This window comes from Mus pahari, chromosome X (assembly GCF_900095145.1).
Source record: "Mus pahari chromosome X, PAHARI_EIJ_v1.1, whole genome shotgun sequence".
Lineage (NCBI taxonomy): Eukaryota > Metazoa > Chordata > Mammalia > Rodentia > Muridae > Mus > Mus pahari.
The window spans coordinates 123,312,565-123,339,854 of record NC_034613.1 but is presented as its reverse complement, the minus strand read 5'-3'; positions in this window follow the sequence as shown (position 1 = coordinate 123,339,854).

Genomic DNA, 27,290 nt, shown 5'->3' with positions numbered 1-27,290 from the left:
CACAAATATATATATATATATATATATATATATATATATATATATGAAAGCCATGAATTTGAAAGAAAAGAAGGTATGTATACTAGAGTCTGGAGTTCAGGAAGAGAAGATGGAAATAATGTAATTATAATTTAAAAAACAAACAGATATTTTTTTCAAAAACAACTGTTTATTAGATGTTTTCTTCATTTACATTTCAAATGCTATCCCGAAAGTCCCCTATACACCCCCCCACCCTGCTCAACCCAATCCAGCTTCCTAGCCCAAACATTCCACTGTACTGGGGCATATAATCTTAGCAAGACCAAGGGTCTCTCCTCCCAATGATGGTCAACTAGTCCTTTTTCTGCTACATATGCAGCTAGGGACACGAGCTCTGGGGATAATAGTTAGTTCATATTGTTGTTCCTCCTATAGGGTTGCAAACCCCTTCAGCTCCTTGGGTACATTCTCTAGCTCCTCCATTGGGGGCCCTGTGTTCCATCCAATGGATGACTGTGAGCTTCTACTTCTGTATTTGCCAGGCATGGGAATAGCCTCACAAGAGACAGCTATATCAGGATATTGTCAGCAAAAACTTGCTGGAATATGCAATGGTGTCTGGAGGACCCATTTGTCAATTCTCAATCTTATAGCAAAAGTTGTTGGTATTCTGTTCAGGAATTTTTCCCCCGTGCCCATATCTTTGAGACTTTTCCTGACTTTCTCCTCTATAAGTTTTAGTGTCTCTGGTTTTATGTGGAGTTCCTTGATCGACTTATACTTGAGATTTGTACAGGAGATAAGAATGGATTAATTCCCATTCTTCTACAAGAAAACTGCCAGTTAAACCAGCACCATTTGTTGAAAATGCTGTCTTTTTTCCACTGGATGGTTTTAGCTCCCTTATCAAAGATCAAGTGACCAAGTGTGTGGGTTCATTTCTGGGTCTTCAATTCTATTCCATGGATCTACCTGTCTGTCCTGTACCAGTACCATGCAGTTTTTATCACAATTGCTCTGTAGTACAGCTTGAGGTCAGGCATGGTGATTCCACCAGAGGTTTTTTTATGGTTGAGAATAGTTTTTGCTATCCTAGGTTTTAGTTATTCCAGATTAATTTGCAAATTACCCTTTTTAACTTGGTGAAGAATTGAATTGGAATTTTGATGGGGATTGTATTGAATATGTAGACTGCTTTTGGCAAGATAGACATTTTTACTATATTAATCCTGCCAACACATGAGCATGGGAGATCTTTCCATCTTCTGAGGTCTTCGATTTCTTTCTTGAGAGACTTGAAGTTTTTATCATACAGGTCTTTCACTTCCTTAGAGTCACATCAAGGTATTTTTTATTATTTGGGAGTATTGTGAAAGATATTGCTTCCCTACTTTCTTTCTCAGACTGTTTATACTTTGTGTAGAGAAAGGCCACTNATTTGTTTGAGTTAATTTTATATCCAGCTACTGCACTGAAGCTGTTTATCAGGTTTAGGGGCTCTCTGGTGGAAGTTTTAGGGTCACATATATATACTATCATATCATCTGCAAATAGTGATATTTTGATTTCTTCCTTTCCTATTTGTAACCCTTTGATCTCCTTCTGTTGTCAAATTGCTCTAGCTAGGATTTCAAGTACTATATTGAATAGGTAGGGAGAAAATGGGCAGCCTTGTCTAGTCTGATTTTAGGTGGATTGCTTCCAGCTTCTCTCCATTTAGTTTCATGTTGGCTACTGGTTTGCTGTAGATTGCTTTTATTATGTTTAGATTGGGCCTTGAAATTCTGATCTTTCCAAGACATTTATCATGAAGGGATGTTGGATTTTGTCAAATGCTTTCTCAGCATCTAACCAGATGATCATGTGGTTTCTGTCTTTGAGTTTGTTTATATAGTGGATTATGTTGATGGATTTCTGTATATTAAACCATTCCTGCATCCCTGGCATGAAGCCTACTTGGTCATGATGGATGATCATTTTGATGTGTTCTTGGATTTGGTTTGCAAGGATTTTATCGAGTATTTTTGCATCGATATTCATAACGGAAATTGGTCTGAAGTTCTCTGTCTTTGTTGGATCTTTGTGTGGTTTAGGTATCAGAGTACTTGTGGCTTCAAAGAATGAGTTGGGTAGAGTACCTTCTGTTTCTATTTTGTGGAATAGTTTGAGGAAAGTTGGAATTAGGTCTTTTTGGAAGGTCTGATAGAACTCTACACCAAACCCATCTGATCCTGGGCTTTTTTTTTTTTTTTGGTTGGGGGACTATTGATGACTGCTTCTATTTCTTTAGGGGATATGGGACTGTTTAGATCGTTAATCGGATCCTGATTTAGCTTTGGTGCCTGGTATCTGTCTAGGAAGTTTTCCATTTCATCCAGGTTTTCCAGTTTTGTTGATTATACCCTTTTCTTGTAGGATCTGATGATGTTTTGGATTTCCTCAGGTTCTGTTGTTATGTCTCCTTTTTCATTTCTGATTTTGTTAATTAGGATACTGTCCCTGAGCGCTCTAGTTAGTCTGGCTAAGCGTTTTTCTATCTAGTTGATTTTCTCAAAGAACCAGCTCCTTGTTTGGATGATTCTTTGAATAGTTCTTTTTGTTTCCACTTGGTTGATTTCAGCCCTGAGTTTGATTATTTCCTGCAGTCTATTCCTCTTGGTTGAATTTGCTTCCTTTAGTTCTAGTGTTTCTAGGTGTGCTGTCAGGCTGCTAGTGTATGCTCTCTCTAGTTTATTTTTGGAGGCACTCAGGGATATGAGTTTTCCTCCTAGGACTGCCTTCATTCTGTCCCAAAAGTTTGGGTATGTTGTGGCTTCATTTTCATTAAACTCTAAAAAGTCTTTAATTTCTTTCTTTATTTCATCCTTGACCAAGGTATCATTGAGTAGAGTGTTGTACAGTTTCCACATGAATACTGGCTTTCTATTATTTATGCTGTTATTGAAGATCAGCCTTAGTCCGTGGTGATCTGATAGGATGCATGGGATAATTTCAATATTTTTGTATCTGTTGAGGCCTGTTTTGTGACCAATTATATGGTCAATTTTGGAGGAGGTACCATGATGTGCTGATAAGAAGGTATATCCTTTTGTTTTAGGATAAAATGTTCTGTAGATATCTTTTAAATCTATTTTTTTTTTCATAACTTCTGTTAGTGTCCATGTGTCTCTGTTTAGTTTGTTTCCAGAATCTGTTCACTGGTGAGAGTGGGATGTTGAAGTCTCCCACTATTATTGTGTGAGGTGCAATGTGTGCTTTAAGCTTTACCAAGGTTTCTTTAATGAATGTGGCTGCCCTTGTATTTGGAGCACAGATATTCAGAATTGAGAGTTCTTCTTGGTAGATTTTACCTTTGATGAGTATGAAGTGCCACTCCTTGTCTTTTTTAATAACTTTGGGTTGGAAGTCAATTTTATTCAATATTAGAAAGGCTACTCCAGCTTGTTTCTTTGGACCATTTGCTTGGAAAATTGTTTTCTAGCCTTTCACTCTGAGTAGTGTCCGTCTTTGTCCAGGAGGTGGGTTTCCTTTATGCAGCAAAATGTTGGGTTCTGTTTATGTAGCCAGTCTGTTAGTCTATGTCTTTTTATTGGGGAATTGAGTCCATTGATATTAAGAGATATTAAGGAAAAGTAATTGTTGCTTCCTGTTATTTTTGCTGTGAGAGTTGGGATTCTGTTCTTGTGGACATCTTCTGCGCGGGTTGTTGAAGGATTACTTTCTTGATTTTTCTAGGGCATGGTTTCCCTCCTTGTGTTGGAGTTTTCCCTTTATTATTATTTGAAGGTCTGTATTTTGGAAAGATATTGTGTGAATTTGGCTTTGTCATGGAGTACTTTGGTTTCTCCATCTATGGTAATTGAGAGTTTTGCTGGGTATAGTAGCCTGGGCTGGCATTTGTGTTCTCTTAGGGTTTTTATAACATCTGTCCAGGATCTTCTGGCTTTCATAATCTCTGATGAGAAATCTTGTGTAATTCTCATAGGTCTGCCTTTATGTTACTTCACCTTTTTCCATTACTGTTTTTAATATTCTATCTTTATTTAATCCATTTGTTTTTCTGATTATTATGTGTTGGGAGAATTTCTTTTCTGGTCCTGTTTATTTGGAATTATGTAGGCTTCTTGTATGTTCATGGGCATCTCTCTCTTTAGATTAGGGAAATTTTCTTCTATTATTTTGTTGAAGATATTTACTGGCCCTTTAAGTTGAAAGTCTTCATTGGCATCTATACCTATTATCCTTAGGTTTGGTCTCTCATTGTGTCCTGGATTTCCTGGGTGTTTAGAGTTAGGATCTTTTTGCACTTTGCATTTTCTTTGATTGTTGTGTCCATGTTTTCTATGGAATCTTCTGCACCTGAGATTCTCTCTTCCATCTCTTGTATTCTGTTGCTGATGCTGGTATCTATGGTTCCTGATTTCTTTCCTAGGGTTTCTATCTCCAGAGTTGTCTCCCTTTGGGTTTTCTTCATTGTTTCTNCTTCCATTTTTAGATCTTGGATGGTTTTGTTCAATTCCATCACCTCTTTGGTTGTGTTTTCCTGTAGTTCTTTAAGGGATTTTTGTGTTTCCTTTTTAAGTACTTCTATCTGTTTAGCAGTGTTTTCCTGTAATTCTCTGAGGGATTTTTGTGCTTCCTCTTTAAGGTCTTCTACCTGTTTAGCAGTGTTCTCCTCTATTTCTTTAAGTGAGTTATTAATTTCCTTCTTGAAATCCTGTACCAGCATCATGAGATATGATCTTAAATCTGAATCTTGCTTTTCAGGTGTGTTGGGGTATCCAGGACTTTCTGTGGTGGGTTTACTGGGTTCTGATGTTGTCGAGTGTTCTTGATTTCTGTTAGTAAGATTCTTATGTTTGCCATTTGCCATCTGGTCATTTCTGGTGTTAGATGTTCTAGCTGTCTCTGGCTGGAGCTTGTTCCTCCTGTGATTCTGTTAGACTCTTTCAGCACTCCTAGGAGTCCAACTCTCTCCTGAGTCCCAGTGGTCAGACCACTCTCTGCAGGCAAGCTCTTCTTTTGCAGGGAAGGTCCACAAAAGTCTGGAGCTCAGATAAACCTCCTGGCTGAAGATGGTGACCTGTAGGGATGCTGTCCAAGAAACTCTGTTGCTTCTGCATCCTGTGCAGTCTCCTGCGGGGAGTGTTCTCTGAGAGACCCAGGATACAAGATGGTGCTCTGACCTGTGTCCCTGAGTCAGATCCCTCCCTAGAGGCAGATTCTCCTCTGGCAGGGAAGGTGCCCAGCAGGTCTGGGTCTCAGCTCTGCCTCCTGGCTGAGGATAAAGGCCCGAAGGGACCCTATCCAAGAAGCTCTGGTGCTTTTATGGCTTGAGTGCTCTCCTGTCTGTACTGGTCTCTCAGTGACCCAGGATACAAGATGGCACTCTCAACTTAGTCCTGGTGTCAGAGCCCTCTCTGGAGGCTGACTCTGCTCAGTGATCCTAAGATCCTGGGTGTACTGGGTGCCTGCAGTGTGGAAAGTCTTCTGGGGACCGTGGGACTGTCTGCCGAATTTGGTTGGGCCCAACGTGGCACAGGGCTGGCACCGAACAGAATCAAGTTAACTTTTTAAAGATAATTACCAAGTTAATTAATTCTGGCAGAGAAAACAGTTATTGTATCATTTTATACATAGGAAGTTGATATATTGAGCATTAGTGAAGATCAAGTGTATGTTTAAGGTTACCAGCTCAAATCCATCAGCAGTACTGGATTAATGTGACTCAAGTGTACTTTGACTTTTATGTAAGCCATGCTAAAATGTAATAGTTACTATGAGACTGTAAGAGGTGAGACCAGGTGATATTTTTAAGACAAGCTTTGTGATTTGCAATCATAAATCTCTAATATGTTCATTCTATTAATGGATTGATAAATGTGTTAATCAGCTTTTCAGTTCCTTGACAAGATACCTCAAATAATCAACTAAAAAAAGAAAGATCTATTTAAGAAGTGGTATGTATGGAGAGAGAGAGAGAGAGAGAGAGAGAGAGAGAGAGAGAGAGAGAGAGAGAGATCCTTATCTCACCTTCAAATGCACACCTAAAATGCCTTTCTTAGGTTCTACCTTCTAAAAGTTGAGGTGTACCTCACAGTAGTGAATGACCAAAGCTTATATCTTATAATATAACAGGAGAAAGATATGCTTCATTTTTAACAATGAAATAATACACTCACTGGAAAGTGAGCATACTAAAATGCCAAGGACTAACAGTCCAACCTGGACAAGTTTCATGCCAGGAGAGGCTACAAAGAAAAATCCTATCTGAAACCAAAGACCAAAACAACAATAACAGCAAAGAACATCCAAAAAAGTACCTCAAATCATCTTAGCTATCTATGCATTATGAAATCTATATCTTTCTTGACAGAAACCTCCTGTGAACTCTGCCACTGAAAAGACCATTATCATATAAACGTATCATTTTTTAATTAAAACTGTGAGCCAAAATTAATCTATGTCTCTTATTGTTCCCACCAAAAATGAACTAAGATATGAATGAACCTATATCCTTGAGTTCAAGCTAGTGGTCCTTCTATGATATAATACTGGACTTTACATGCATGAATGTACAATATTACTAAAATGAAGCTTTTGCAGTGTCTTTGAATCTAGCCCTACAAAAAGCATTAGAAGGAAAACTTCAAACTAAAATGGTTAACCACACACAAGAAGCACAAGGAACAAATAACTCTAGGCCAGCAAATCAAGAGTCAGAAAACACTGTATGTGTTTGTCTACTTTGTGTAAGCAAACAAAATCACAGGAATCAATAAACACTGCTCATTGACTACTCTCAATATCAGGTCTCAGTTACCCAATAAAACAGCAAAGAACAACGAGTAGATGAGAAAACAGGATCCCTCCCTCTGCTGCATCCAAGAAATATATCTTATCATTAAGGATAGACCCAATCTCAAGATAAAAGGATAGAAAAAGATATTCCAAGCAAATTGACCAATATACTCCTCTTAATATCTGAAAAACCAAAACTAATCAGAAGATATAGGGAAAGACACTACATACTCATGAAAGGAAACAGCTACCAAAATGACACAATTCTTACCATCTGTGCATCAAGTATAAAGGCACATAGCTTCATAAATAATCACTACTATGTAACTTTAATTTTCTTCATATCCTATTTTTAATGATGGTTCTTAAACACTTTAATCTCCCTTTTAGCACACTACCTACCAGAGGTAGTGGAAGAGAAAGGATATGGAGGAAGTGGACCTGTTTATAAAGATTCTTTGGAGCAACTCCCATCTGTATTGTCTGGAAATCAGCAGTTAATTTCACAGGTTAGCGGGGGCAGCTCAATCCACTTGCAAACACTTCACAGATACACCAGCAGTCCAATTCAGTAGAGCTGGAAGAGCAAACAAGAATCAGCAGTGGTGGATACCTACCAGAGACAGTCAGGCCTCAGCCTCTGCACAAGTCAGCAGGAAGGACCAGGGAAAACAGGAAAATTTCTTGGCTATGTCTCTCTCAACAAAGCAAAGATCAGTGAAGACTTGAGACCAACAAGCATTGCATAGCTAGCTCTGTATGCAAGCCCAGCTCAGCCTCCTTCATTGGCCATCAAGTCCTATTTATATTTCCTCCAATCATCATGTTTCCTCCATGGATCTTGTATCAGCACATATCTTGCCTTAGCCTAAGTCCACAGAATGAACAAGAAACTGCAGCATACCACCAGAAGTTTTTGGGTGCACTTCTCTATGGAGTCCAGACGAATGGAGTTCATCTACACAATGCAAGGTAGTAGCTAGCCAATATCTGATTTGATTTAGGCCTATTCCATGAGGTAGAACCCATACAGGAAGCTTCTTATGTGACTAATAATCTAAAACTAGATAGGTCATGTACCTTGGATAAAACCAATAATTCTTGTTCTAGAGAAATATAGATAGCAATAAAATGACCCCAGATGACATGCTGCTATACTTATGATCAGTACCTTGCTCAAATAGAAAAGGGGAGGATCAGGATGGGAAGGGATGTGTGGATGAACTGGGAGGACAAGAATGAAGAGAAACTATAGTCAGGTTCTATTGTATGAAAAAAATAATCTATTTTCAATAAAAGATTAAAAACATAATTTTTTTATAAAGATATTTTTCTTTTGCTCAATATCATTGTCAGCTCCATATATCACTTGAAAGTCCTGAACACTTTCTTTATTGAAACATTTTTTGTATTTGTCTTGGTTCAGTCACATACTCATTTATAAAAATATTTGAGTTCCTTCTATAAGCCAAGCACTGTTTATGTGCTCAAGACAGAAACTAAGACTTGGTCCCTGCACTCAAGAAAGCATGCAATATAGCAATTATACATCCACAACTTATGATAATGGCTATGAACAAAAATAATACAAAACTGTATAAGAATTAAGTTGAATTAACAGAGGTTAGGAATTGGGTTGGCAGTCAGTTCAGGTCACTACAAGGCATGGAATGTAATTCTAGATGTTATAGCTTCTTTGAGAATCAGACTGTGCTCTGACTAAAAATTTTATTCACTTCATATGTAGCTTTCTTGAAGTGTTATTCTTCCTAATCTTCACCTGGAATAGACCAACAAACCCTAACAATGAAGTTGTCATGAGAAATAAAGAACAAGAATCAACTGAGGTGTGACCTTGAGATGGGGTACTTCTGAAACTCTAAGTTTACCTCAACTAAATGTTTGTGTGTGGGGGGGAGGTGTTCATGGCAATAAAAATCCTAAGACAAAAGTTGGTACCAAGGGTAGGGTATTGTTGTGATATTCATTTTGTTTGGAAGAATTTGGATTTTGGGACTTTGGATTAGGAAAGCAGTAAAAGATTTTAAACTAGGATTAGTAGAAAAATGAAAGCCAGTTGTGCTGAGAATGATGTGAACTCTGGAAACCCGTCTCAATAGATCACAGAGGAGAAGAATTTAATATGTGGCCTAGAGACTGTTCTTGTGATAGTTTAGCAATGAATGTGGCTGGGTTTTGCCCTTCTCCAAAAAGTCTGCCTGAGGCTAACGTGAAAAGTTTTGGATTAATTCTGTTGGGAGGGGAAATCTCAATATAGCATAATATTGACTCTGTTGTGTTGTTAAAATGTTTACACTTATGAATATCTTACATAAAACAGAGCGAGCAGAGCAAGTAAAAACACAAAATGTACAGATTGAGGAGAAAAGGAAGCACTAGGAAGTAGAATGGAGATAAATCTCATTTTCAAGGAGATAGATGGAGGAATGGCATACAGGAACTGGTGCCCTCAGGGCAAGACTAGCCAGCTAAGCTTCCAACCTGTAAAGGGAAATTTAAAGAGCAGCTTAGGTCTAGTCGTGGTGGGCCTTTAATACACCTTTGATACTGGTACTCAGGAGACAGAGGCAAGGTAATCTCTGGGTTCAAGAACAGCCTGGTTTATAGCGCAAGTTTCAGGACAGCCATGTATAAGCAGTAGGAAATCTCTGAAAAGATGAGCTATTGAAGATGAAACTGAATGAGGGTGCCATGTGATAACTCCAGCAAGCAGCAGAACATGGCAGCTTCAGCCATGTGGTTCTGAATTTAAAGCCAAGGATAGAAGAAAGGAATTATGGAATCTTTCTTCATATCTAAGGAAAGCTGCTGGGGCCAGGTGGCAGGGGTGTCCTTGGGTGGAGGCTTCCCATTGTGGGAAACTGTGAAGGTGAAGCCTGGATTGTAGTGGGACTCCAAGCTGTTGGAGATGCCAGAGTTGTGGGATATTTGCAGATGAAAGCTGTTAACAGGGAATAGAAATAGCCTAAGAGAGAGAAGTGTGCTGTAGTCAACAAAGCTAAAAGGAGTTCTAAAGAGCCCTTTGACACCAGAAATGGAGATGTAGAGTTTGGATTTTACCAACTGGTTTTTTGGGCCAATATTTTCTCACTATGTTCCCTTTCCTCTCTTTTGGAACAGTAATGTACCATTATGTGTTGGAAGTATGTAATCTGTTTTTTTTTTTATTTTGATTTTGATTTTACAGAGGATTATAGTTAAATGATTACATGACTTTCAGAAGAGATTTTGAACTTTGGACTAATATACAAGATTGAAACTGTTACAAACTATGTGGTCTTTAAAAGTTGTACGGAGCTGGGCAGTGGTGGTGCATGCCTTTAATCCCCACACTTGGGAGGCAGAGACAGGTGGATTTCTGAGTTCTAGGCCAGCCTGGTCTACAAAGTGAGTTCCAGGACAGCCAGGGCTACACAGAGAAACCCTGTCTCGAAAAAATAAAAACCAACAACCAACCAACCAAACAAACAAACAAACAAAAAAGTTGTTCTGAAAACATTTCTGCATTATCACAAGTCTATGGGGCCAGGGAGTAGAATGTGGTATTATGAATAGGTGGCTTACATAGACTCATGTGTTTGAATGCTTGGGTCATAGGGTTTGGACCTATTAGAAGTTTGTGGCTTTAGTGGAGTAGGTATGGTCTTGTTGGAGGAACTGTCTCACTATGGATGTAGACTTTGAAGTCTTATATGTTCAAACAATGGCCAGTGTGGCTCACAGTCTCCTTTTGCTGCTTGCAAATGAAGATATAAAACTCTCAGTTCCTTCTCCAACACCAGGTCTGCCTACATGTTTGCATGCTTCTTACCATGATGATAATGGACTAAATTTCTGAAACTGAAGTCCAGCACCAATGAAATGTTTTCCTTTATAATAGTTGCCATGGTCATGGTGTCCCTTCACAGCAATAGAAACCCTAAGACATCTTGTTCTACTTCAATGTGATAGTTTTGTTTTATTTATTGTATTTTATTTTTTATATGAATGAATGAATGAATGAATGAATGAAAACCCAGTCACTAGGTCTAATTTAACAACAAGGTTGTCATTCATACCTGCTGGGAGTGAAAAATCAGTTTTCTCTAATTAAATGGCATTGGGTATATCAACCACTCTATGGCAGGACAGCTGTTCCAGGATAGTTGACTAAACACCTAATGACTCAAGAGGCTTTTTCTTTTTTTTAAATGTGCTTTTATTTGGTTACAGTTTGATGTTTCTTGTTTGGTTGGTTGGTTTGGTTTATTTTCCTTTTTGGTTGTAGTTTTACTTTGTTTTCTTGGTTGGGAGTGATCTGTTGTTGCATTGGTTTTGTTGTTGTTGTTGTTTTTCTGTTGAGAAAGAACTTAAAGTTGGGTGAGTAGGGAGGGAGAGGGGATCTGGGAGGACTTCAGAGAGGGGACAAATATCATCAAAATATGTTGTAGATAGCCCTGGGGCTAACTATATTTGATGTTAATTCTTTTCTCCTATGAGGGGCAGTGAACAAGGAATGTGCACTCAGGTGATTTCCTGTAAACCTGCTTCCCACCTTAATTTGTAAAATAAAGGAGTGCTGATGATTGGGCAGATAAAAGGGAAGGTGGATCAGAAGGTTGGAAGAGAGAAGGAGAAAATGGAAGAGGGAGAGGATGCAGAGGAGGAGGAAGAAGAAAAACAGAGCAGAAGCACATGGCCTGGAGAACCCACAAGTTCTAAGGCAAGTCACATATGTGGAAGATGGTAGAATAGCGGTAGATCTGCCCAATCTAGGCACCCAGCATGTATTCATATTAATTGTGTTGTGTTTTCATTGCCGGGGCATATTTGCATTGGAGATTTACCGCAACAATACATATGTACAGGGGGGCAAAGTATGTTTTTGTCTAGCTGACAAAACTGAAGTAACCTAGAAAGCTGAATGTATTAGAAGATAAGACCAAGAATTGGGTCATGACAGACAATAATCTTTAAGATCTATAATGAAAACCAACATTCTTAATTCACTTTTCATTTGCTTCTCTCTATTCTCCCTTTATCTTAAACATCCACTTGAGAAGATTTGCCTTGGTGTAGGACAATGATATATTAAATTTTTTATTTTTTTATTGGTTATTTTATATATTTACATTTCAAAGGTTATCCTCTTTCCAGGTTTCTCCTTCCAAAATCCCCTATTCCGATGCCCTTACCCCTACTTCTAGGAGCATGTGACCCCACACACCCACCCACCCACTCCTGACTCACCACCCTAGCACTCCCCTACACTGGGGCATCAAGCCTTCACAGGACCAATGACTTCCCCTCCCACTGATGCCAGATAAGGCCATCCTTTTCTACATATGCAAATGAAGCCATGCTTTGCTCCATGTGTACTCTTTAATTAGTGATTTAATAATCTTTGGGAGTTCTGGGGGGGTCTGGTTCATTGATGTTGTTGTTCTTCCTATTGGGTTGCAAACCCCTTCAGCTGCTTCAGTCCTTTCTCTAACTCTTCCACTGAGGATCCTGTGCTCAATCCAATGGTTGGCTGTGAGCATCAACCTTTGTATTCATCAGGCTCTGGCAGAGCCTCTCAGGAGACAACTATATCACGCTCCTGTCAGCAAGCACTTCTTGGCATCTGCAATAGTGTCTGGGTTTGGTGTCTGTATATGGGATGGATTCCCAGGTGGGGCAGTCTCTGGATGGTCTTTTCTGCAGTCTCTGCTCCACACACTTTGTATCCATATTTTCTTTGAGTATTTTGTTCCCCTTTCTAAGAAGAACTAAAACATCCACACTTTCGTCTTCCTTCTTTCTTGAGCTTCATGTGGTCTGTGAATTGTATCTTGGGTATTCCAAGTTTGGGGGCTAATATCCACTTATCTGTGAGCGCATACCATGTGTGTTCTTTTGTGATTGGGTTACCTCACTCAGGATGATATTTTCTAGTTCCATCCATTTGCCTAAGAATTGCATGGAGTCATTGTTTTTAATAGCTGAGTAGTACTCCATTGTTTAAATGTACCACATTTTCTGTATCCATTCCTCTGTTGAGGGACATCTGGGTTGTTTCCAGCTTCTGGCTATTATAAATAAGACTGCTATGAACATAGTGGAGCATTTGTTCTAGTTATATATTGGAGCATCTTTGGGTATATGCCTAGGAATCGTATAGCTGGGTCCTCCAGGAAAATGCAAATCAGAATGACCCTGAGATTCTACCTCACACCAGTCAGAATAGCTAAGATCAAAAACTCAGCTGACAGCAGATGCTGGAGAAGATGTAGAGAAAGAGTAACACTCCTCCATTGCTGGTAGGATTGCAAACTGGTACAACCACTCTGAAAATCAGTCTGGTGGTTCCTCAGAAAATTGGACAATGATGTATTAAGTTGGGGGCAAATATTACTAGGTGTGGAAAATAAAATCAAACTTCAGAAAGCGATTTTTTTCTACCCCTTGAAAGCAGTGAGCCACATTGATAAAGGACCCAGCTATTAACAAGATGCTTGAGCACAATGTATATTGTACAATGTCCAATTGCTTAAAAATCTATTAAGAGGTTTGTTTTTAAGAAATTCCCTTATGTCAATGTGATCATTAGATTATCCTTGACCTTCACAAAATCTGCGTGCCATACTTGTTTAAATTTTGTTTTTAAGGTTTAATTCCAGCACATTTGAAACAGCTTACGAAAAGCCAAATCCCGACACATACTTCAGTGTCGTGGATCTAGCTAGAAGCACATCAAAGATGCAAGCCCCTTAAAATGGAGTTTCAACTCTGATCAACAAAGGCATTATGATCAAAGGATATGTGTACTCAGACACTGTTTTTAAAAGGGGAAGGAAGCATAAACATTGGTCATTTCACCAGCTTGGCTTACATTGTAGCAGTAACAAAAAAATCAGGAGCATTCGGCTCTGTTGGTTACTTTGAGAAATTGTCCTTTAAATTATTCAGGGTCCATTTGTCTCCATCTACCAGTGCACACAGTGTCAGATTAATTTTCAACAGTTAAGAATTAAGGCTCCTGAGTAACTCTGTGAGGAGAGTGGGAAAGTGATACATGCTAAATTGATGATGCCTGGGCCAGCATGCCTCTTTCTCTTTTGTGTCAGGGACTTGATGAGTTGTCAGTAATTATACAATGAATGCTTGTGAGTCATGCCCTAAAATGACAAGGACTAGGGGCACCTTTCCATTACAGAATGATTACAATCTAGGCAACGCAAAACATTTTTATACCACAGAGCCAGCCAAGGCCACAGAATGGTGCACTGACGACTGCCTAGTGCCTTGGTTTACCTTCTGTTCACAATACTGGATATTGGTACTTTGAAAAACAAGAATTTGTCTTAAGTCACTATTGTGGAAGTTCAGAAGCATGGTGCTAGCATCTGGTCAACCATGAGCACACTCTAACAGCAGAAAGGATAGCATCAGTGTAGAAATGTGTGCAAATGAAAGAGTTTACACAGATAATAAGAAAGCCAAAGGACTTAGGGGTGGTGCATGTATGCTATATGGATGATAATCTTATCTTTCAGGAAGTAGTCCAACTACTTCCCAATAGTAGTAACCCCATGAGTTAAGTGCCTTCCACTAAGCCCCACCCTTTAAAGGTTTTTCCACTTTCACACCAGCATACTAAGGGCCATATTTCCAGAACAAGATTCTCTTGAAGACACAGTCAAGCCAAATAATAGCACACACTAAATATTAAATTTAGTATAATCTGAATGGTAACTTATTGATAGTTACGTTCCCCTGAAATGTTAAGTTGATATGGATAAGGAAAAATTTAAAGTGTATAAAGTATAGAACTCAATGGTACAGTACTTATTTAGAATGTACAGGGTTCCTGCATAAGTCCTAAATACAAGGAGAAAAATTTGGCATTAGGGAATTGGAAGAAAGGAAGGAAAATGACACACCCTCCAGTTTTTCTTTGCAGTAACAGGATGTTGCAACTGTTATACGTGATACACAGAGGAGCTTAAGCAGATTACTTGTATTTATATAATCTATATGATCTGAAAGTAGTATTTGAATTAAAAATATTGTTTCATATATTCCAAGTTAGATATTCATATTTGAAATATTACATTTTTGAAAAGAACTCTTCAGTCAAAACTTGCCCCATGGTGGGAAATGGCACAGCAGTTACAGCATTTTCCATACAGCAAGAAGAACAGAGTTCAAATGCCCAGGAACCATGAAATGCTGGATGGGCCTGGCAACACATTTTAATTCCCATATTGGGAAGTAGAGACTGAGGACCTCCACGGCAAGGTGGCTAGGGAGACTAGATGAATATGTGAGTCCTGGGTTGCACTGACAGATGTTCCCTTAAGGAATAAGGCAAATGAGCAACTGAGGAAGACTTTTGATATCAACTTCAAGCCCACAACTCCAACACACCTGCACACTTGTGTGGTACTGCACATTTACAAACTAGTATGCAGACATGCATACACTACACACACAGAGACAGACAGACACACACACACGCACACACACATGCACATAAAAAATACTAGACAGAAGTCTGGCCAATGTGCATAGCTCTGTGTGTGTATGTGTGTGTGTGTGTGTGTGTGTGTGTGTGNGNGAGAGAGAGAGAGAGAGAGAGAGAGAGAGAGAGAGAGAGAGAGAACAGAAACAGATTATGTTTAACTGTGTACCAAAAATCATAAAAGAAATTCTTCAGGACACTGTTATAAGGACTGGTTTTGTATACACCCCTCCCAACCATATATCTAAGAGTTTAATGTCTAGTGTGTAAAAGGAACTCAAGAAACTGAATAATAAAGCTATCAGCCTAACATAAACATAAACAAAAGATTGGAACAAACATTTGTTACATGAAGACATAGATATGGCTTACAAGTATATGATCATGTATTCAGCCACACCAATAATCAGTGAAAAGAAAATCAAAAGTACAAGAGGCTATCATAACCTCATGTGCATTAGAATGAGACAAAAGTTTTAGTGAAGATGTGGAAAAAATGAGAAACCGTGCACTGCTTAACAGATATTAAATGAAGCAGTTTGGATTACTATTTTAAAAACTAAAATAGAATTATATGGCCCAGCAATCTCACTTCAAAGCAAATATCAACGATAAATGAAAGAAAACCTATATGGCAAAGAGGCATTTGCATCATATATTTACTGCCATGTTATTCATAATAACAAAGATGAAATTCAAAATTGGATGTATGCTTTGCATTGAATATATCTTGCTTTTGAACCCTGTGCACCCAAATCATGCTCAGGAGAAAGCTGTTCACCCTACGAGTGACTACACAATTATGGTCACAGGCTCGCAGGCATACAGAAGGGACAAGCTCCAGTCAGAGACAGCAAGACCAACTAAGACAAGAGGTAAATAGTTGGCTAGAGGCAAGGATAAGAACATAAGCAACAGAAATCAAGGCTACTTGGCATCATGAGAACCCAGTTTTCCCACCACAGCAAGTCCTAGATACCCAACACACCAGAAAAGCTAGACTCTGATTTAAAATCACATCTCATGATGATGATACAGGACTTTAAGAATGACATAAATAACTCCCTTAAAGAAATACAGGAGAACACAGGTAAATAGGTGGAAGCACTTAAAGGTAAAACACAAAAATCCTTAAAGAATTACAGGAAAACAACCAAATATGCGAACGAATTGAACAAAACCATCCAGGATCTAAAAACGGAAATAGAAACAATAAAGAAATCACAAAGGGAGACAACACTGGAGATAGAAAACCTAGAAAAGAGATCAGGAGTCATAGATAAAAGCATCACAAACAGAATACAAGAGATAGACGAGAGAAACTCAGGAGTATAAGATACCATAGAAAACATTGACACAACAGTCAAAGAAAATGCAAAATGCAAAAAGCTTCTAGCCTAAAACATCCAGGAAATCCAGGACAAAATGAGAAGAACAAATCTAAGAATGATAGGTATAGAAGAGAGAAGATGTGCAAATAAAGGGCCAGTAAATATCTTCAACAAAATTATAGAAGAAAACTTCCCTAACCTAAAGAAAGAGACGCCCATCAACATATAAGAAGTCTACAAAACTCCAAATAGACTGAAGCAGACAAAAATTCCCTCCTGTTACATAATAGTCTAAACACCAAATACACAAAACAAAGAAAGAGTATTAAAAGCAGTAAGGGAAAAGGGTCAAGTAACATATGAAGGAAGACCTATCAGAATTACACCAGACTTCTTACGAGAGTCTCTAAAACCCAGAAGATCTTGGGCAGGTGTCACACAGACTCTAAGAGAAAATGAAAGCCAGCCCTGGCTGCTATACCCAGCAAAACTCTCAATTCCAAAGATGGAGGAACCAAGATATTCCATGACAAAACCAAATTTACACAATATGTTTCCACAAACCAAGCCCTACAAAGGATAATAGATGGAAAACTCCAACACAGGTAGGGAAACTACACCATAGAAAAAGCAAGAACATAATCTTCTTTCAACAAACCCAATAGAAAATAGCCACACACACACACATAATTCAATCTCTAAAAACAAAAATAGCAGAATGCAGCAATCCACTTTTCCTTAATATCTCTTATTATCATTGGACTCTATTCCCAAACTTAAAGACATAGACTAACAGACTGAATAGGTAAACAGGGCCCAGGATTTTGCTGCATACAGGAAACACACCTCAGTGACAAAGACACACACTGCCTGGAAAAATTTTTCCAAGCAAATGGTCTTGAGAAATAAGCTGGAGTAGCCATTCTAATATCGAATAAAATCAACATCCAACTAAATGTTATCAAAAATATAAGGAAAGACACTTCATACTCATCAAAGAAAAAGTCTACCAAGATAAATTCTCAATTCTGAACATATATGCTCCAATTGCAAGGGCACTCACATTCATAAAAGAAACTTTACTAAAGCTCAAAGCACACATTGTACCTCATACAAAAATAGTGGGAGACTTCAACACCCAAATCTAAAAAATGGACAGATCATGGAAACAGAAACTAAACAAAGACAGATTGAAACTAACAGAAGTTATGAACTAAGTGATTTAAAAGATATTTATAGAACATTTCATCCTAAAACAAAAGGATATGCAATCTTCTCAGTACCTCATGATATCTTCTCCAAAATTGACAATATAATCGGTCAAAAAACAGGACTCAACAGATACAAGAAGATGGAAATAATTCCACACATCCTATCAGATCACCATGGACTAAGGCTGGTCTCCAATAACAACAAAAACAACAGAAAGCCCACATACACCTGAAAGTTGAACAATGCTCTACTCAATAACTTGGACAAGGAAGAAAAATGAGAAAAATTAAAGACATTTTAGAATTTACTGAAAAATGAAGCCATAACTTATCCAAACTTATGGGACACAATGAAAGCAGTACTAAGAGGAAAATGCATAGCTCTGAGTGCCTCCAAAAAACTGAGTATAGGGGAATGCCAGGGCCAGGAAGCAGGAGTGGGTGGGTTGGTGAGCAGGGAGAGGGTAAGGGTATAGGGGATTTTCAGAGGGTGAAACTAGGAATGCAGATAACATTTGAATTGTAAATAAAGAAATTATCCAATGAAAGAAAAAAGAAAAAGAAAAAGAAACTTGAGAGAGCATATACTAACAGCTTGACAGCATATCTGGAAGCTCTAGAACAAAAAGAAGCAAGTAGACCCAAGAGGAGTCAAAGGCAGGAAATAATCAAACTCAGGGCTGAAATCAACCAAGTGGAAACAAAAAGAACTATACAAAGAATCAACCAAACCAGAAGCTGGTTCTTTGCAAAACTCAACAAGGTAGATAAACCCTTATCCAAACTAACCAGAGGGCACAGAGACAGTTTCCAAATCAACAAAATCAGAAAAGAAAAAGGGACACATAGCAACACAAATTGAGCAAATCCAAAAATTCTTCAGTTCCTACTACAAAAGCCTATACTCAACAAAACTGAAAAAATGAATGAAATGGACAATTTTCTAGAAAGATACCAGATACCAAAGTTAAATCAGAATGAGATTAATGATCTAAACAGCCCCATAATCCCTAAAGAAATAGAAGCAGGCATTAATTGTCTCCCACCCCCCCCCCAAAAAAAAAGCCCAGGACCAGATGGGTTTAATGCAGAGTTCTATAAGATCTTCAAAGAAGACCTAATACCAACACTCTTCAAATTATTCCACAAAATAGAAACAGAAGGTACTCTACCCAATTCATTCTATGAAGCCACAATTACTCTAATACCTAAACCACACAAAGGCCCAACAAAGAAAGAGAACTTCAGACCAATTTTCCTTATGAATATCGATGCAAAAATACTTAATAAAATTCTCACAAACTGAATCCAAGAACACATCAAAACAATCATTCATCATGATCAAGTAGGCTTCATCCCAGGGATGCAAGGATGGTATAATATACAGAAATCTATCAATGTAATCTATTATATAAACAAACTCAATACAAAAAACATATTACCATCTCTTTAGATGATGTCAAAGCATTTGACAAAAATCCAACACCCATTCATGATACAAGACTTGGAATGATCAGGAATTCAAGGCCCATACCTAAACATAATAAAAGCAATATACAGCAAACCAGTAGCCAACATCAAAGTAAATGGAGAGAAACTCAAAGCAATCCCACTAAAATTCGGGACTAGACAAGGCTGATCAATTTCTCTCTACCTATTCAATATAGTACTTGAAGACCTAGCCAGAGCAATTAGACAACAAAAGGAGGTCAAGGGGATCCAAATTGGAAAGGAAGAAGTCAAAATATCANTATTTGCAGATGATATGATCATTTACTTAAGTGACCACAAAAATTTCACCAGAGAACTTCTAAATCTGATAAACAACTTTAGCAAAGTGGCTGGATATAAAATTAACTCAAATAAATCAGTAGCCTTCCTCTACTCAAAAGATATCTAAGAGGTAGAGAAAGAAATTATGGAAATGGCCCCCTTTACAATAGGCACAAATATTATAAAGTACGTTGGTGTTACTTTAACCAAGTAAGTAAATGATCTGTATGGCAAGAACTTCAAGTATCTGAATAAAGAAATCAAACATTTCAGAAGATGGAAAGATCTTATGCGTTCATGGATTGGCAGGATTAATATAGTAAAAATGGCTATATTGCCGAAAGCAATCTACGATTCAATGTAATTCCCATGAAAATTCCAACTCAATTTATCATCGAGTTAGAAAGAGCAATTTGCAAATTCATTTGGAAGAAAATAAACACAGGATAGAGAAAACTATTCTCAACAATAAAAGAACTTCTTGGGGAAATCACCATCCCTGAATGCAAGCTGTATTACAAAGCAATAGTGTTTAAAAATTGCATGGTATTTGAACAAAGACAGGCAGGTAGATCAATGGAACAGAATTAAAGACCCAGAAATGAACCCACACACCTATGATCACTTGATCTTTGACAAAGGAGGTAAAACCATCCATTGGAAAAAAAGACAGAATTTTTAAAAAATGATGCTGGTTCAACAGGAGGTTGTCATGTAGAAGAATGCAAATTGATCCATTCTTATATTCTTGTACTAAGCTGGAGTCCAAGGGGATTCTGGCCCTCCACATAAAACCAGATACACTGCAGCTAATAGAAAAGAAAGAGAGGAAGAACCTTGAATACATGAGCACAGGTGAAAATTTCCTGAGCAGAACATCAATGGCTTATGCTTTAAGATCAACAATCAACAAATTTGACTTCATAAAATTCCAAATCTTCTGTAAAGCAAAGGACACTGTCAATGGGACAAAATGGCAACCAACAGGTTGGGAAAAGATCTTTACTATCCCTACATCTGATAGAGGGTTAATATCCAATATATACAAAGAGTTCAAAACACTAGACTCCAGAGAACCAAATAACCCTTTTTAAAAAATAGTTTATAGGACTAAACAAATAATTCTCAACTGAGGATTACTGAATGGCTGAGAAGTACCTAAAGAAACTTTCATCAGGTAAAAGCAAATTAAAACAACCCTGAGATTCCACCTCACACCAATTAGAATGGCTAAGATCAAACGGTCAAGTGACAGCAAATGCTGGTGAGGGTATGGAGAAAGAGGAACACTCCTCCATTGCTGGTGGGATTGCAAGCTGGTACAACCACTCTGGAAATCATTCTGGCAGATCATCAGAAAACTGGCCATAGTACTACCTGAGAACCCAGCTATAACACTACTGGGCATATACCTAAAGATGCTCCAACATATACCAAGAACACATGCTCCACTATGTTCATAGCAGCCTTATTTATAATTGTCAGAAGCTGGAAACAACCCAGATGTCTTCCAGCAGTGGAATGGATTCAGAAAATATGGTACATTTAAATAATGGATTACTATTCAGCTTTAAAAACAATAAATTTATGAAATTCTTAGGCAAATTGATGGAATTAGAAAGGATGCTCATAGTCATCTATAGGATGGAACACAGGGGGGCCCCAATGGAAGAGCTAGAGAAATTACCCAAGGAGCTGAAGGGGTCTAAAACCCTATAGGTAGAAAAACAATATGAACTATTGAGTACCTCCAGAGCTTGTGTCTTTAGCTGCATATGTAGCAGAAGATGGCCTAGTCTGCCATCATTGGGAAGAGAGGCCCAGTGGTCTTGCAAATTTTATATTCCCCATACAGGGGAATGCCAGGGCCAAGAAGTGGGAGTGAGTGGGTAGGGGAGCAGGGTGGGGGAAGGGTATAGGGGACTTTTGGGATAGCACTTGGAATGTAAATGAAGAAAATATCTAATAAAATAATTTTTAGAAAAGAAAAAAAGAATGAATAGACATTCTAAAACAAAAAAGCACAATATTGAAAATTAAAAAAAAAAAAAGAAAATATCATCCTGAGTGAAGTCACCCAAACATAAAAGAACCCACATGGTATGCACTCACTGATAAGTGGATATTAGCCCCAAAACTTGGAATACCCAAGATACAATTCACAGACCACATGAAGCTCAAGAAAGAAGGAAGACCAAAGTGTGGATGCTTCAGTACTTCTTAGAAAGGTGAACAAAATACTCAAGGGAAGAAATATGGCGACAAATTGTGTGGAGTGGAGACTGCAAGAAAGGTCACTTAGAGATTGCCCAACCTGGGGACCCATCCCATATACAGACACCAAACCCAGACACTACTGCAGATGCCAAGAAGAGTTTGCTGACAGGAGCCTGATATCACTGTTTCCTGAGAGGCTCTGCCAGTGCCTGACAAATACAGATGCAGATGCTCACAGCCACCCCTTGGACTGAGCCCAGGGTCCCCAATGGAGGAGTTAGAGAAAGGACTGAAGGAGCTGAAGGGGCTTGCAACTCAATAGGAAGAACAACAATATTAACCAACCAGACCCCCAGAGATCCCAGGAACTTAATTGTCCACCAAAGAGTACACATCGAGGGACCCGTGGCTTTAGCTGCATATAACAGCATTGTCAGATATTAATGGGAGGAGAGATGCTTGGTCCTGGGAAGGCTTGATGCCCCATTGTAGTGGAATGCCAGTGCTGGGTGGCTGGAGTGGGTCGCTGGGTGGGGGAGCATCCTCAGAGAAGCAGGGAGAGGGGGGATGGGATAGGAGGTTTCCAGAGCGGAAATTGGGATATGGGATAGTCTTTTAAATGTAAATAAATAAAATATCCAATTAAAAAACTCTTTTAATATACTACTTAACCCCCCAATTTTATTCCAGTGATTCCCACTGAGATCTTCTAGTTTCTCATTTAAGCTAGTATAGTCAACTACCCTCTTCATTTCTATTATTTTGAAAAAGGTTACAAGCTGCAGAACTATTGCTTCTACATACTAGCTTTCTAAGTACAATACATGCACTATTTCCCAACCTTTATGACAAGGCAAACTTGGCTCTGCAGTTCCAGAGCATCTCTTGAGACTAACATTCTACATGACACACTTTTGAGAAGACCCATAAAGTCTCATCAATGGCTACCTAACCATGAGCTGAACAAAGGTAACAATCCACATGGGAAAGTGAATGAGGTAACACCCCCAAGACCTCAACCCTACACATGGAATATGGGCAACTATGGAAACCTGGAGTAGGAGAGGAAAAGCAGACAATTTGGTTGTCCAGTGTCAAGAAAATGGATAGATCTACATATTCTTGGCTGATTAGACACATACACAACACTACAATTAGAAATATGGAACATATATGTATATATTATATATTTCTTATATATATATATATATATATATATATATATATATATATATATATATGAAAATAGAGGCCACAAATTTGAAAGACAGAACAGAGAGTTTAAAGGGCTACTTTGATGGGAGACAAGGAAAGAGAAGGGAGAAATGTAATTATATCATAGTCTCAAGTATTTGTTAGAAATAAATTTAATTTACTTATTAAAGAACAAAATAGGTACTGCTATCTTGGTGTCTTTTCAACATCAAAAAGTTTTGTTTCCTTTCACTGGTGCCCTTGAGCAACAGGAATGAATTTACTGACATATTTTAGCAAAGAATATGGCGGAGGTTGTCAGAAGGTTGACTGCTCTGAATAACTGTTCTGTTTAAATTGAATGCCAAATATATGTAGAGAAAAGAAAATCCATGGAGACAAATGAATGGAGACCAGGCGACCCCAAAAGAGGTGGCAGAGCAAAGAATGAATGACTAAGGAATCGAGCTCAGGAAAAATAACAGCAAAATGAACTGTGCTTAATCAGTGCAAGGTCTTTCGTTTTAAGCACTGATTGGTTTCCTTTTTCTGTTCAACAATGCTGTGAGATTGGGATGAGTTTCTCCTCATTTTTCCAGTGCTAATGATACAATCTAAACATCTCACCCAAGGTCACCCAATTAGCAAGTTTCAGAATTGCTTTTGAACTCTACTTTGTTTGTCTCTATAGCAGATGTTCTTAAGTGCTGTTTACCATTACCTTTCTGAGAAAATGGTGATCCAAGAATCTGTATGACAGTTACTGGGAAAGAACTACAGTTAGTTGAATGGCTAGTGCAAAGTCCTACTGAGAGCTGAGCTCTGAGATACCTATCACACCGGACAAAGAAATGGGGCTAAAATGCTGGTTGGCAGATAGTGGCTCATTACTGAAGGCTTTAACCCTGGCTCTGCCATTTATCAACTGTCATCTTGGAAAATTATTTAATTTTAGTGCCTCAGTTTATGTGCCTAGAATTGGGTATTAAGATTAAATTTGTGACTCTATCAAAAGCCTTTAGTCCAGGTCTGGTTCACAATACATACTTTATTAGTTTGGATTATGATTATTGTCTCAACCTGAGGCCTATTTTTATTTGGTATGGATACTTTCTAGACACACATAAATAAAAAGTAGCATTTTATAATGTAAGCACTAAAGCTGAAAACCATCTGAGCCAAGAATATGTGGAAACAAAGATGCTACTCAAGTAAAGCCAAGTGCTTCGAAGCATAAAAGCTGGGAACATCTTTTGGATTCTGCTCTGACCATAGGAGAGTTTTCCAGTGCTACTTAGATATGCCCTTTTGTGCTTCTAATCTTAATTCATACTTGTTTCTTAATTATTGTATTTTTTGTCCAGACCAACCTCTCTTTGTCGGGTGACTCTTTCTACCACCTCTCTTCATTAGCATTGTTTCCTCTCTTATGCACAACTCTGTGTTGTTGCTATTTTTAAAAACAGTCCGAGTTCTCTAATTAAGCATTGGCAATTCCCTGAAGTGTTTACAGAATAGGTCTGCAACAGACTCCTTACTTAGAAAGGGAACACAACTTTTCCTAAGAAATAGCCAGGTAGCCCCTGCTCTTGAAAATTTACTCTAGGCTTTCGAGCTCATTGTATCAAATTCTCTTTTCCCTCTGGACCAGCTGGCTCTGATTCCCACCCAGAACTACTGCTCTGTAGCAAGCATATTTTACTGGGGGGGGGGGTAGGGGTGTGTCTAGGAACCATGAGAACTTTAGAATCAGTTAGATCTGTATTGGAACTATTTGTGAATTTTGTGACCTTATTACTAATTATTATTCAACTTATCTGAGACTCAATTTTCTTTTGCATGAAATGGGAACAATGCTATTACCTACCTCATAAGGCTTTTGAGTATCAAATGAGACGAAGCATATAAAACTCAGCACAGTGCCTGATATGTAATAGTAGTTGACACTTCCTGGGGTTTTCTATGTGGCAGGTAGTTTTTGGCACTCTTTGCCTGTATTTACTTACTTTGAACCAAATCTACCACATAACTATCATTATTTTATGCATTTTGTAAATGAAAATATTTCTGCACTTTACAAGTTTTTGCTACTTGGTGAAAGTCATAAAGCACAGTTAGTATCTACACTCATCATGAACTTGCTTTGGTATCTTCCATGCATTATATACTCAAAATGTCAACAGCCTTTCAACAAAGGATGAAATTTCCTTGCAATTATGACATGCCAGACTCTGCTGAAAGTTTTTCATGCATAAAGTTCATTAACCGTAAACTGCATGAGCTTAAGATTGTGTCTCTCCAATCTACAGAGGACAATATTAAGGCCCAAAGATAGTAAAGCAATTTGTAAAAAGTGAGCAAGAAAGTAAATTCACAAAACTGAATTCTAATCACACATTCACACATCTGTGTGATGTTACTGGCATTGCTACTATTCACCTTCCTGAATATTCTTTTCTCATATGATAGAAGAAAATAACGTTTTTATTTTTAATGTCATTCTGTAGTTTGTTGCAACCAGATTGTGACTTCTACAGAAGGTGAAAATTATTATGTTTAAAAGAAAGCTTATGTCATAAGATCCCACCTGGGTCTAGATATGCCAAGGTGGCACACTTTGGTCAAGAGGAGTCACTCTAATAGCCCCACTGCGAAAATAAATTTTAGGCTCCAAATAACCATAAACATCAGAATTTAAACATTCTTGAAAATACACTTCATTTTTGTAGTCTTACTGTCTTAAGGTTACTATTACTATAATGAACACCACAACCAAAGCAACCTATGGAGGAAATGATTTATTTGGCTTACTGTTCATCATCAAAGGAAGTCAGGACAGGACTAAGCAGGGCGGAAACCTGGAGGCTGGACCTGTTACATAGGCCATGGAGGGATGCAGCCTACCCACTTGTACCTCATTGGTTGTTCACTGCTTGTGGACGTTGTACATCGTGGTGCGGAGCCTAGTGCGCACCACGATGTACAACGTCCACAAGCAGTGTATCCATTCTTCGGTTGAGGGACATATGGGTTGCTTTCAGTTTCTGGCTATTATAAATAAGTCAGCCTGCCTTCTTATAGAAATCAGAGTCAACAGCCCAGGACTGGCACTATCCACAATGGGCTATGCCCTCCTCCATCAATTACTAATTAAGTAAATGTTCTCCAACCACATGTTATGTAGGTGTTTTCTCAATTGAGGTTCCATCCTTTCAGATAACTCTATCTTGATCTAGTTGACATAAACTAGCCAGCATAGTTACTCATTCCTACTTAAGATACATTGTTTTCAAATGTTACATTTTGGGTAAAATGGACATGATATATTCTTAAGTAACAAGAGAAAATGTAAAAAATGACCCTAACATTTTTTTTACTAATATAAAGTAAAATATAATAAATAGAGAAAATGTCTCATGGGCAGCATGGTAAATCGTTTGTAATCCAAACATTTGGAGGACTGTAGGAATAGGGGTTGCTTAAAGTTCATGGTTACCCTGAAATATATGAAACTCTATTTAGAAAGCCAGAGATAAGATGAATGAAAGAAAGAAGGAAGGAGGGAAGAAAAAGAGGAACACAGAAAGATAGAAAGAAGCTGCATATATCATCATGATTCTGAAATTGCTTAATAAAAAATCTACAGGGGCAGATTGTGGTTAAAGGATACAAAGCTTCAATTTTAAAAGGAAAATTTCTAAAGATCTGACAAACAATATGGTGACTATGGTAAATTACATTTTAATCTATATATGAAATTTACTAATGCAGTAAGAGTTCCATGTTATTACAAATGGCAACCATATGAGGTGATGAATATGCTAATTAGCTTGGTTGTGGCAATTATTTTACAATAGCAAATATTAAAACATCATAGTGTAAAGCTTAATTATATAGAAAATTGTCAATTATACTGTAATAAAATATTTTAAAATACTAAAATATTTGAGCTTAAAGAAATACCATAAACTTCCCAAGGGCATAAAACATACATATGTTCAGGTTTGGGTGTGATTATAGCTTTATCTTAAGTCTGGGATACATGGTATTTTCATCAAATGTTTAGTGAATAAATGTGTGATATTAAATAGTCCCATGTAAAAGAACAGAAAGTAATTAGTTGTATAAATGTATAAGTCATAAAACAAAGAAAGCATTTTCCTTGCGATAATTTGGTCTATACCCCTTGCTGCAAAATATTGTCACACTATCAGCAATTTCTCTCTCTCTCTCTCTCTCTCTCTCTCTCTCTCTCTCTCTCTCTCTCTCTCTCTC